The 14,010-nt window shown below is 44.5% G+C and overlaps 1 non-coding gene across 1 annotated transcript; it reads left to right on the top strand.

Moving 5' to 3' along the window:
- Nucleotides 1–13,358: 13,358 nt before the first annotated feature.
- Nucleotides 13,359–13,431, top strand: TRNAF-GAA (transfer RNA phenylalanine (anticodon GAA)). Its single transcript has one exon. It is a non-coding gene; the product is annotated as a tRNA-Phe (tRNA).
- Nucleotides 13,432–14,010: the final 579 nt, after the last annotated feature.

Genomic DNA, 14,010 nt, shown 5'->3' on the forward strand with positions numbered 1-14,010 from the left:
TATTTTTTAGATTCCATATATAAGTGAAAACACATAGTATTTCACTAAGCATAATACCCTGTAGGCCCATCCATGTTGCTGCAAATTTCATACTTTTTTATAAGTAACATTCCATTTTATATATATATATATATACACACACATACATATACACGCGCGCACACACACACACACACCATATTTTCTTTTATCCATTCATCTGTTGATGGACAATTAGGTTGCTCTCATATCTCGGCTAATAACGCTGCTATGAACATTGGGTGCATGTGTCTTTTCAAATTAGTGGGGTTTTTTTCCCCTTCGGATGTATATATTTCCAGGAATTGCTGGATGATATGGTGGCTCTATTTTCAGCTTTTTGAGGAAGCTCCATACTGTTCTCCACAGTGGCTGCATCCATTTAGATTCCCACCAACAGTGTACGAAGGTTCCCTTTTCTCCAAATCCTCAACATTTCTTACTTGTGGTCTTTTTGACAATAGCCATTCTGACAGGTGTGAGGTGATATCTCATTGTGGCTTTGATTTGCATTCCTCTGATGATTATCGATGTTGAACTTGTTTTCAGGTGCCTCTTGGCCATCTGTATAGCCTCTTTGGAAAAATGTCTATTCAGGTCTTCTGCCATTTAAAAAAATTTTTTTCTTGATATTGAGTTGTTTATAGATTTTGGACATTAACCCCTTACAGGTCATATCATTTGCAAATATTTTCCCCCATTCTTTTCATTTTGTCAGTGGTTTCCTTTGCTGTGCAACAGCAAAAAGTATTTTTAATTAAGGAGCTACATTGTTTTTTGGGCATAATGCTATTGCACACTTAACAGACTACAGTATAGTGGAAACGACTTTCACAGGCACTGGGAAACCAAAAAAATTGTGTGAGTGGCTTTATTGCAGTATTCACTCTATTGCTGTGGTCTGGAACCAAACCTGCAGTATCTCTGAGCTATGCCCATATTTTGCCTTTCCTCACCCAAGTGACAGAATCCCTTGAGCTATACCCATACGAAGTACAATGTGTTCTTCTGCAAAAGACTAAGGACTTGGCTTTTGATGAACATCGTGTGGGAAATTTCTAAGACTATAATATAATGTACCAGTAGTTTTGCAGACAATATCCCAGTCTTGTGAAGCATCTAGTTCTCAAAGTCTTTGACAAACAATGCGTTTCTCTTTGCCATGATACACTTAGCTCCCCCATACATTAGGCATTCTGTTACTATGTACACATTGTTTTCTCAGAGCAGGCCGAGGTGGCATTTTTAGTTTTTTATTTTATGATATTGAGATTATCCATCATTGTTTCCACAGTGAAATCGGCAAACTTTGGGTTATCTCATGAAAATATTTAACCCCTAGGACTGAGGATCACCTTCTGTGTCTACAGTTCCTTCAATTTGGTGAGATTATGAGTTGGCTACCCTGCGGGAGCTTGAGGCAAATGCATCTTCCTTCAGACAATATCCTGCCCTTTCTATGGCGGCTCCTGCCCCGCGAAGCCTTGCGTTTCACGAACACACAGGTGAGCCTCAGAAGCAGATCAGCCCATCATGTGGGTAGAAGAGGCCAGCCTGCATGCTCACTGTGGGAAAACCAAAAAAAATTGCAGGCTTCAGTGCACTTCTGGATGTCAGGGCTTCAGAGCAAGATGGATCAAAGGGCTTCTGCAAGTTCTGTGAAGGTCAGCCCTGTGGGCTGAAGAGGACAGCCAAGTCCTGGGCCTCCTTCGAGACACACGGGAACACACGAAGTGTGGGACCAGTTAATAAATGCTCTTCAGTCTGGTCCCTGGAAAACTTGCTGTGATGGTTAATTTTTTGTGTCAATTCGGCTGGGTGCCCAGATATTCAATCAAAAGTTATTCCATGTATTTCTGTGAAGGTGTTTTTTGGATGAGACTAACATTTAAATCGGTGAGCTTGGAGCAAAGTAGATTATCCTCCATAGTGTGAATGGACCTCATTCAATCAGTTGGAGACCATAACAGAACAAAGACTGGTCTCCCATGAGCAAGAAGGAATTCTGCCAGCAGATGGCCTTCAGACTTGAACTTCAACATCACCTCTTCCCTGGGTCTCCAGCCTGCTGGCCCACCCTGCAAACTTTACACTTGTCAGCCTCCATGATCATGTAAACCAATTCCTTTAAATTTCGGTCTCTCAGTCTCTCTCTCTCTCTCTCTCTCTCTCTCTCTCTCTCCCCCCTCCCCATCTCTCGCTTCCCATCTCCCTCTCTCTCCTCTGGGGAAGATTCAAAAATTGTCAGAACCACAGATGAAAGAAATTAAAGATGATGCAAACAGACGGAGAGATATATCATGTTCTTGGATTGGAAGAATCAACATGGTGAAAAGGTTGATTACCCAATGTTACTACCCAAAGCAATCTACAGATTCAATGCAATCCGTATCAAGCTACCAATGGCATTTTTCACAGAACTAGAACAAAAAATTTCACAATTTGTATGGAAACACAAAAAACCCCTAATAGCCAATGCAATCTTGAGAAAGAAAAACAGAGCTGGAGGAATCAGCTTCCCTGACTTCAGACTATACTGCAAAGCTACAGTCATCAAGACAGTATGGTACTGGCACAAAAAACAGAAATATAGATCAATGGAACAGGATAGAAAGCCCAGAGATAAACCCACACACATATGGTCAACTTATCTTTGATAAAGGAGGCAAGAATATGCAATGGAGAAAAGACAGCCTCTTCAATAAGTGGTGCTGGGAAAACTGGACAGCTACATGTAAAAGAATGAAATTAGAACAGTTCCTAACACCATACACAAAAATAAACTCAAAATGGATTAAAGAACTTCGGGAGAGCCTGGGCCTCAGCTTGCAGCACCGGTGCAGGTCATGCCCAGGAAGTGGCCCGCAGCTGCACAGCCAGAGCATGTGGTAGTATGTGCTCATCTGGGAGCTTGGCTGGGGAAGGAAAAGTTGAGTTGGTGTGTGCTGTGTGGTCTCCTGGTGGGATGTTTGGTCTATGCATCCAGACCACAAGAACGAGCTCTGAACTAGAGGACAGATTTGAGAGTTGTGGGGCTGAAAAGTGACCTTTCCGAGAGAGACTGTAGAGAGGAAAATGAGAAACAGGACAACATCCACGGTGGCTGGAATACAAGGCAGTGATACGCAGCGACCCAAGCTCTCGTATGCCGTCCACCCACCCTAACCACAAGAGCACCTTCATCTCACAGAGCAGGACTCAGGAACCAGATTCCATTGGTCCCAGTAGCTCCCAAGCCTCCTATTAACCAGGCCTGTGTATGGGAAGGGATGTGCTGATTTAGCGTTCCTGCCAGATACTGTGAGCCTGGCTTAGCTCAAAGGAGGAAGAGATGATGGTCAAGTGTGGGTGGGTGAAGAAGAAAACTGGCAGAGTTAGGGCTTGAGGTACAAGCTGGGTCAACTAAACCCTCCTAAAACTGCCGCCCAGAAGAGAAACATGTCTGATGAAAACCACATGATTCAAGCTAAGGGAACTAAGCAATGCTTCTTTGTGCTCAAGATTTCATGGTTTGTGTCATTTGCAGTGGAGGGAACAAAAAACTTTTCAAAAGAATAAATCTTTAGAAGCGATCCATGTTAATACCAAGTGATTTATGAGCTCATTCAAAGAAAGACAAAATTAACCAATATCAAAACTGTGTCCAAAAAAATGAAGTTTTTACAAAGATTCGCTGTTGCAAATAAATGTCAAGGCATGCTAATTACATAGTTTCTAAAGTTTCCCCCCAAAATGTGATCATTTGCTAAATCACAAGAGGGTAAGTGGTGAAATAGGGGATCGAGGGGAATGACATAGGTTGGAAATAGCTTCCAGACAATTTCTCTTCTGCTCTTTTAGCTTTATTCCACCTGCCAACATCTCCTCCTTTTCTGTCCCCTTCTGACTTATAATAGCATTTCCTCATTCTCTGAGGACCTTGACAATTGGCCACTGCCATTTCTGCCATCATCCAATGTGACTTCAAGGTCTGTGTGAATGCCCATCTGGTATCCGGGCTCTCATCTCCTTGACCTCATCTCCAATATTCCTCCTTTCCTCTAGCTTAGACACCACCCTCATGGTCCTGTTCTTGCCTTTAGTATCACTTGAAACTGTGTCGCTTCCAAAAATGACAACTCTGTGTAATTTTGGAGGTGAAGTCCTGAAAACATGTAAATACCCAATTCTGTGATCACAACCTCCCATCCTTCCTGCTTCCTTGCTCAAGTACTCTGTAGTATGCTGAGTAATGCCCCCCAAAGATAACAGGTTCTAAGCCCTGGAACCCATAGACGTCATCTTATTTATGTTTGTTAACTTTTATTTGTCACCTGATGATACATTAGTCTATGGGACTGCCAGACCCTTGGCTCACTGGCCTTCTCCCTCCCTCTTCACTTTCCTTTTTGTCTTCTTTTCCCTCTTCATCCATCCTAAATTCCATTTTCCATCATTATAACAATGCAGATGCTCATAATTCCCTTTCCATAACCAGCTGACTTACTCTCCACCCTAGATCAAGCTAACCATTGGCCATCCCTGAGCCAGCACCTGAGCAACTGTTAAACGATGATTCAACCAGGCAGACCGATGCCACCAAAACTTGTTGGTGTGAGCCTCAACCGGGCCTTCCACACTACCTACCCTCAGTCACATGCCAGAGCGCATGGATTTAGCTGCCAGCTCAACCTGGAGGACGCACAGGGACTTTTAACCCAACGCATCCAAAACCCACCTCAGGATCTCACTCTCCAAACCTACTTCTCAAGGTCCCACAGTTCAAGATGTGGCACTAATACTGTCCAGTCACCCATGCCGAAACCAGGGGGTCACCCTCGGCGCTTTTCTCCTCTAGTGCTCTTGATCAATCCATCACCAAATCGTGTTGATTTTAATTTCTCAAGGTTTCTTAAAACTGTTCCCTTTCCCCTACTTTCCACCGGTGCCACGTTCAACTCACCAGGATCTGTTGCCTGACCTGGGGTCATGACCTCTGCACAGATCTCCCTGCTCCCTTCCAGGTGGTTCCTTTTTCATGACCAGAGTTATTGTTTAAAAGACAAGTTTGACCAGCTTATGTCTGTGCTTAAAACTGAGTATCTGGATAGATTCCAGTTCCTCATAGGATACAAGTCCCAAATCTTTAGCATGGACCCAGAGCGCCCCCATGATTTGTCCTCTTCCCCTCCCTGCAGTTTCTTCTTGCCTCATGCTTCTCCCTGATCTCCAAGCTTCCATTTTGCTGGTCTTATTTCAGTTCCTAGAATGCACCAAATCCCTTCCAGCTTCAGTCTTTGCCCCCACTCTTCTGATTGAATGGAAAGTCCTTTCTCCTTTGCCCCAACGTCACTCCCTCCCCCAGTCTGGTTATTTCTTGGCCCTAGTAGCTGCTTATTCAATTTGGATAGAAGGAAAAAACTAGAAGGTCGGGGATATGAAAAATGAGCACAGCCTGGTTTGGCATCTAAGGAGTTCGCATCTGGACACACCTGTTCAATCTCATCTAACCTAATCTCATTTCAAAGAGAAGAAATTCTTTTACATCAAGAAGCATATTGAGACACGTGGCTAAGAAATTTAAGACGGAAAGAGTCCTTTGACTCATGGCCACTGTCATCTGTTGTGTGCGTTCTGCCTAGCTCAAGGGAACATAGTCAGGAGGTGGGTAGGAGCTAAAATCCAGCCACACTTGACTTTCCAAGCTACGTGTCTGCGGGGACTGCATCAGCTGAAGCTGTGCCCTTCCTAATTTGCACAAAGTAAGGCAGGGGCTGGGGGCTTCCTTGATTCACACGCCAGAGATGTAGGTTTTCGGTGATGTTGGTGGTATCCAAACAAATGGAATAGCCTGGAAGCCAACCAGGGAGTAAAGGAACCAAGAAAACTCCAATGCTGTGGCAGATCCATTAATCAACCATGGGGCAACTCAAACAGTTAACTGTGAGGCACAACAGAAGAGCTCTAAATTCCTATTGAGTTCTGGGACGGCAATTAAGGACATCTAATAGAATCTGTAAGTGGTTCCTATCTGACTTTAAGATGTCTCTCAGAAGTCAAGAAGGATCACACGGAGCCTCCAAACGCAAATCCTGCTGTTTCACGTTCCCAGTAATCTCAGCGTTCACCCCTCAACAGCTTTCAGATACCACACCACTGGTTGCAAATTAAAATTAGAATCAATACAATGAATACTCAGTTGGTAAAACAATTCAAGGCTCTATTCCAGCCTGAAGTTTCATTTAAGCTGTCCGAATAAAAAGAAAAGACAACCCTTTGTTCTCTCCATTTCACAGTCCTGCAAAAGGCCTCAGCTGAAATAGCTCCTCTAATCTTTAAGTTTTAATTAGCTACCCACAATTCATAAACTATCAGGAATTGAAATGCTGATACCTCATTCTCCTGAGAAATGGCACACAATTAACCTCTTTTTTTCTGGTCAAAGGCAGAAATTGAGAAAGGGTAATGACAAAATTAATCTATTCTAGTGGCAAGGGCTGCCACAGTGCTGGGAAACAGCCTCCGACCCTGCGTCAAAGGGGAAAGTCATCTGGAGCGTGTGGGGCATGGCAGACGCCTCGCCGATAGCCTTCCGGGTTCACGACAGGGTAGATCACAAAACCATATTGGGCCCCCAAATCTTACCAAAATGTTAAATGACTCCCCAGTTAATGGACCTAACCCCCCACCCCGCGCTTTTTTTTTCTCTGAAAACAGATACATACACAGGCTTTTAATAATATCTGAAGCTCTGGCTTTCTAAGAAGGTGGAAGAAAAGGCTGAGAAACAAACACACACCTTCCTGGCATGATCTCAAGATCAAATATATGCCCGGCAGTAAAGTCAGATGGAGTCACTGGTACTGAGTTTATGCCTTTCTAGAATAACTATTCCCCGAAAGAGTTAGACTCTGCTTCTTTTCCCTCCCAGATGGCAAATTACATGGTAAATATTTAAATAGGACTAGCCCAAACCATCTAAGTTTAGTGGAAAGTTCATGGAGACAAAATTTTAGTGGAAAGTTCATGGAGTCCCAAACCTTTCAACCTATGCTCTCAATGAAGATATGAGGAGGTGAGGGGCAGGATGGAGGCAGTGAAGTCCATCTGCCTGCTTTCAAACCCCAGCATGGCGACTCACTGGCTGTGTGATCTAGGGCAAGCTGCTTCACCTCTCTGAGCTTTTGTTACATATTTCTAAACTGGGGACCAAAACTTGTGTTGTGAGGATGAAACAGAGAGCCTGGCACCTCACAGTGCTTATCAAGGTTAGCTGCTACTATTGTTGATAGAGGAACCCAGATACCTTTAATGAGTACATAAAGAGAAAGATACTGTTTCATGTTCAGAACCCTTGGGTGATTCCAACTGCTGCTGTGTGTTTTTCAGGTAACAGCTTTATTGAGACGTAATTCACATGCCATTCAATGAACCCACTGAAAGTGTCCATTTCCATGGTTTTTAAGCACATTCACAGAGCTGTGCCGCCATCACCACAGTCAACTTTAGGACATTTTCTTTACTATACAAACCCCCATAGCCATTGGCTATCACTCCCCAATTCGTCCTTTCCTCCTAGACTTAAGAAACCACTAATCTACTTTCTGTCTCTATACACTTGCCTATTTTGAATATGTCATATGAATTGAATCATATACAGTAAGTCCCCTACGTACGAACGAGTTCCATTCCGAGCTCGAGTTCGTAAGTCCAATCTGTTCGTAAGTCCAACAAAGTTAGCCTGGGTACCCAACTAACACAATCAGCTATATAGTGCTGTACTGCAATAGATTTATAATACTTTTCACACAAATACTACATAAAAAATAAGCAAACACAAAAAATAAAGAAAACATTTTTAATCTTACAGTACAGTACCTTGAAAAGTACAGTAGTCCAGTGCAACAGCTGGCATCCAGGGGCTGGCATCGAGGGAACAGGCAAGAAGAGTTACTGACTGGAGGAGGGAGAGGAGGGGGGAGACGGTAGAGCTGAAGGATCGTCAGCAACAGGAGATGGAGGGCGAGCTGCGATGTCGCTCACGCCTGACGCTGATGGCACAGGTGCTGGTTCCTTGCTGGATTCAATTCTATCTACCCTCTTGAAAAAAGGATCCAGTGATGTCTGGGTAGTAGCTCTTTTTTTTCTCATCATAGATGATACGGTAGCACTGGATCGCATTCTGAATAGCTGCTGCAACCTTCGTGTACCGTCCTACATTCCGGTCCTGTGCCTCAAAGACTAACAGTGCCTCCTCAAATAAAGAAAGTCCCCTTGCCATTTCCTGCATCGTGAGTCTCCTCAGTTCTTCAGTTAATTGTTCTTCTTCTTCTTGTTTCTCTTCGTCCTTTCTCTAGGCCTCCAATTCCATCAGGTCTTCATTAGTAAGCTCCACGTTTGCATCTTTGAAAGTTCACAACTCGAAGGTCCGTATATAGGGGACTTACTGTAATATCTAGTCTTTCTGTGAATGACTGCTTTCACTTAGCATGTTATCAAGGTTGATTCATGCTCTAGCATATATAAGGATTTCATTTCTTTTTATGGCTGAATGATATTCTCTTGCATGGATACACTACATTTCGCTTACCCGTTGCTATTATTCCTTGATAGAATACTTGTAAATTCAGTGTTAAATAATAAAAGCATCATAACACATAGTACCAACAGTCACCCATACAGAGGAGCTTTCTCTCTGGCAGGGTGTGCTGACACACATGATTTCATTTGAACAGGAGCGATTTTATCTGCAGCTCACAACAATCCTGGGTGGCAGGCATTGTTTTCCATTTTATAGATGAGCCCAAAGAAATCAGGCATCTTAGCAAAGATTATGTCCCCACGCAGTTACCAGCAGAGCTGGGACTCAAACTCAGACCTTCTGAACAGAGTCCCTGTTTTTCCTCATACAGCTGAGCTGCAGTGAGCGTCAACCTGTCCCACGGCGAGGGGTGTGTGAATGGTCCACAGCCTAGGACACACTTTTTGTGCCGTGGAGGGAGTGGAGAGGAGATAAAAGATCTTCTCCATGAACTTTATTTGCCCCCCAAGTGCAGTCACCAGCGACCACATGGCCAGGGGTGGAGGACCTTAGCTTTCCAACTTTTAGCTTTCCAACTTCAAAGTGAATGTATCACAGCTTCTACAGGGGTTGACCCATTCCTTGAGGAAGCAAAACAATGGCCCCTCTGTTAAGTGTTCCATCGTCATATCCCCCTGGCCAGGCCCCTATCTGAGGTTTTACAACTAGGCCATTTCTAAGCAGCCCCATTGTGAGCAGACACGTATTTGCCCTGGCCTCACGGGGGAGGGATCTGTTCCTTCTTCTGTATTTACACCCCCAGTTGAACCCCCTAAGCTTTGCTGCAAACAGGTATGATAGCCTACTCCTTCCTATTCTGTAAATTTTCCCACTCCTTTGACTAGGCAGAAATGACCTCAAATTATTTTAGTTTTCAGAAAATGTTCTAAAAACTTCATTTTTTAAAATCATTTTTCATTTCCCCAAAGCCCAAATCAAAGTCACTTGTTAACACTAACCATTCATGGACTCAACTCTAATGCGTATGGATGTGTATACAAAAGCTGGAAACCACTTTGGGAGAAGCGGAGAGGGAGGGAAAAAAGGGGGTTGGAATCCATCTGTGGATTTAAATTCAGCAAAATGAGCTGACCCCTCCCCCTTTATACCAGGACAAGATGATTTCCTTCCAGACTGTTAGGAGGCCCAGACATTAGGAGGCCCATGATGTCTCAGTGTCCTTCATTGGTGAGGTTCATCTTGGTGACCAGATCAAGGATTTGTCCAGTTTCCCCACTGTATAGTTTCAATTTCCCCCTTGAAACTATTGAGCAATCTGTGGAGAGATACTTTGAGACCACGCAATGATCCTCCTCATTATACAACCTTCCCCTCATACTTAGCATCCATTGATCAGTCTTGACCGAACCAGCCTTTACTATGATGCTTGGAAAATGGCTATTTCCAATGCAACCACTCCTTCCACATTTATCAGTTGATGACAGTTACCACCTGTAAGTCAGAACCCTCAATCTCATTCTCCCCCCATTATTGTACTCATGGATTTTTATTTTATTCAAAGGGTAAATAATCTATTACTTCTCTTATTCATTTTGATACTGGGATTATCCTAGATTTGGCCAGTAAGAGCCCCTTTAAACTGGCTCCTATGTCCTTTTGATAGATTCCCATCTTTTTAACACTTCTGAGAAATACTGATTGAAATCAGAGGCAAATAAAAATAAGTGCTGGCTTCCCTGGTGGCGCAGTGGTTAGGAGTTTGCCTGCCGATGCAGGGCACGCGGGTTCGTGCCCTGGTCTGGGAAGATCCCACATGCCGCGGAGCGGCTGGGCCCGTGAGCCATGGCCGCTGAGCCTGCGCGTCCGGAGCCTGTGCTCCGCAACGGGAGAGGCCACAACAGTGAGAGGCCCGTGTACCGCAAAAAAAAAATAATAATAATAAGTGCTACTTTTTTGGACTGTGGGGTTCCAGGAGCAAAGTTCAGGATAGATAATCAATTGATAGCTGTTCAAAAGTCTATTCGTTACTACAACTACATGCAACATATTCTCTTCAGTTTTGTTATTCTTAGATCTTCTAGTTAGTTCTCATAATTAGTCTTCCTGGTTATCATAGGTAATTAGACTGGAGTTGGCCAGAATCCTTGGACTAATTTGGAAGACAGGACTACAGCCAAAGCTTCTTTTCAACACGGAGTCCTTCTTCAACATCCTTTCCCTGATTTGAATGCCAATTTCTTTATCATCTGTTCCTTCTGACTGTGAGTGTGTTCATAGATTTTTCACTTCACTTTAGCCCTTGGTGTTTTTGGTCTCTGTGGAAGTTCTGATGGTTCTTCTTGCCTCTGTAATCTTGCTGAACAAAGAAGATTTTCTCCCAGACTCAGTAATAATTTTCATTCCTGCTGTCAACACTAAGGTGCTAAGCTAGAGGTTTCCAAACCTTCTCTGTTCATAATGCTCTCAGTGTCTCAGTAAGTTTTTCCAATGCTCCCAGGCCAAAAGAAATACCGAACAGTTCCTTTTATGAAGTACTCAGGCCCAAACAATTTATTAAGTATTCATGTCCAATGACTTTGTTTGGAAAAACTTAGACACATAAAAGAAAAGAAAGGTATATTTTTATTTCATTCTTAAACAACCAACATTACTTACCAATGGGCTGTGTGTACCTGTTGGGGAGTGCACAGTTTCTCCAACCTTGGAAGCAGATTGGACACCACTACTCTCATTTCCTGTTACACATTTATTTTCACGTGCACTTGCTTTTTATCACAACTGCTGAAAACCTAGCTTTGCAAAGAGATGACATCACTGAAAGAACTGTAGAGTGATCTATTGCTGAAACTATGAACTACCTAGCAGTTTGTGCAGTGTCCCACAGATGTCCAGTATCACTGCGTTTCCCTCAAAAATCTAACATTCTGCAGCCCCCTGTGAAGGCACTGCAGTATCCCAGGTTGCTTTCCTGCACAGAACAGAAACTATGACACTAAGTCCTGAAAACTTTCAGTCCCCTTTGTAAAACGCCAATGACAAATATTGAGTTGACTGTTAAAAATCTTTTCTCTTGTAGTGAAACTGGTAGAGTTCATTATGTAGCCCCAAGCTGGACTCTTTTTCATAGTTTACAAGTTGGGTGATCACATCATTGATTTTCCCTTCATTCTACGATAATTTTAAGAGTGAAAGGGGTGCTACCATGACAGGATTCTAGGAGGTAAACAGGGACTGTCCTGGGCAAACCGGGCTGTGTGACCACCCAGTTAATTCATGACATACGTCATAACACTTATATTCTGAAATCCACTTTTAGTCAATGAATGGTCACTATTACAATGTAGTTTCTCTTATCTTGTAATTTGCTGAAGGATCTTACATTAAATTCTGATAAAAGAAGTTTATTGGTTGTGCTCTTCCTTCTCTTATCTCTCCAGTCCTCTTCCTTCCATTTCCCTTCAGACGCTGGACCTTTTCCTCACCCCTACCCGTACCCCAAATCCCATCAAAACTTAACTTTCCTAGTCACCCAGGTTCAAGCCTTGCCTGCGGTATTTTGAGAATGTGAAAGGTAGTTACATTCACGACACACAAGAAAGGCTGTAAAAGCCCCCTCTTTCCCCATCTCTTTAAGTTTGACCCGCACAAGGCAGCTGCTCCAAGTTTCTTCTTCTTCCACTCCAACCCCCCTGCCCCCAAGCCTACACAGAACTTTGTTCACCCCCAAGCTCTCTTTGGTCCCTTTTCCTTCCTTAACCAATGACTTCTTTTAAATCTCAAGCTCTTCTGTTTGGATATGACGCAACAAAGGAATTCAGAAAGTGACTCTACACCTTAGAGATTGCAAACACTTCCCATGTTCAAAACTTTTTTCTTTTTCTTTCATATTCGTACGCATGCATGCATCCATCCCTCAAAACTGGCTGTGAAACTTCCACTTACTTGGGTGAAAGGTAGGTGAGATTAACACCCCTGCCTTCAGAGAATTACAACTTAATTGGAGAGGGAAAAACAACAACAGACAATAGGATGTTCGGACATTGCAGAATGTCTGTGCTCGGCAGGTAGTTGGTGCTTCAGAAACATTCGTCAGCTGGTGTAGGAAGTAGTATTGACATTGGATGATCGTCCTCAGTGAGCTCGCCAGGCTTTTACGGTGCGCCTGGCTCTGTGCGAAGCGGTGGTGGGAAAGGGAGCATTTCGAGGACCCAGGAACACAGGGAGATTGCAGTCCTGCCTCCATGCCCTGGTCCACTTCTTGTCCACCTTAATCGTGAAAAGTGAGAGGTCAGAGCGGAAAGGGCCGACTGCTTGGGCAGAGGGCAAGCCAAAGGGACCAGCCTGCACGGGGCTCGCGGGGACCAGCTGGGGGAAGACGAATCCACGCCCCGAGGAGCCGCGGAGCCCTGGGGGCGGGGAGTGGTGAGCTAGGGGCGCGCAGGCGTCGCCCCACCGCACTGCCGTCGTCGCTGCTTTTGACTCCGCTCCGCCGGGCTGCGGGCCAGCCCAACCCCTGCCCCCGCAATCCCGCAGCGGGGACACCGGGTCGTTCACGACGCCTGCTGTCGATGATTAAACCAAAGGTTTGGATTATACTGAAAAAAGTAAGTAACGTACAGTGCACTTAGTCATGGCTTGTAAAAAGCAGGCAGAAGAATGTTGATACGGATAACCATTTAAAATTTTTTTTCTTTTCTTTTTAACATATAACCATTTAATAGGACAAGGAAGAAACGCTGTAAGTGATTAGTAGGAAAAGACGGAAGGGGCGGACGCGAAGAGTTCAGTGATAGTTTACTCCAAACACAACAAAGCAGACGCCGAAATAGCTCAGTTGGGAGAGCGTTAGACTGAAGATCTAAAGGTCCCTGGTTCGATCCCGGGTTTCGGCAGGGTCTTTCTTTTTCGATTGGAATTTCTCGTAGGATCACCCGTTTAGAGTAACCTGGCTCATTAATTCCACCCCAGGTAAAAACTGGGACTTGAGGGGCGAGCGAGAAGTGGAAACAGCCGTTCTCAGTCACCCCTGGGAATGTGGCCGCTACTCACGGCTACTTCCGAGGCGCCTCCGTGGGAGGCGCTGCTGCGCTTGCGCAGTGGGAAGCGTGGGGGTGGGGGCGGGGCCAGAGACGCCCTGCTGGAGATCCGGAAGTGCGGGGTACGGGACTCACGCCCGGTGGTGAGAGGGGCAGCGCGCTGGTGCCAAAGGAATAGTTCCGTGTCGGAGGGCGAGAAACGAAACTTCGTTCCAAATCTCATTCCCAAAGCATCCCAATTTGAAAAGCAAAACCCTGCTGTTTAATCAAATGGTCCCCCTCTGGCCTTGCCCGAGGAGGGAACCGGGCAGCTAGGTATTTTGGGTTAGAAGCGCACGAAGCGCGGCCCCCGGGGGTGGCATAGCCAGGGTTACTTAGACAGTGGGTAAAGGCATGGCAGCTTTACAGCTCTGTAAAATTAGTCTTGCATCGCAA

Source organism: Lagenorhynchus albirostris, chromosome 18 (genome assembly GCF_949774975.1).
Source record: "Lagenorhynchus albirostris chromosome 18, mLagAlb1.1, whole genome shotgun sequence".
Classification (NCBI taxonomy): Eukaryota; Metazoa; Chordata; class Mammalia; order Artiodactyla; family Delphinidae; genus Lagenorhynchus; species Lagenorhynchus albirostris.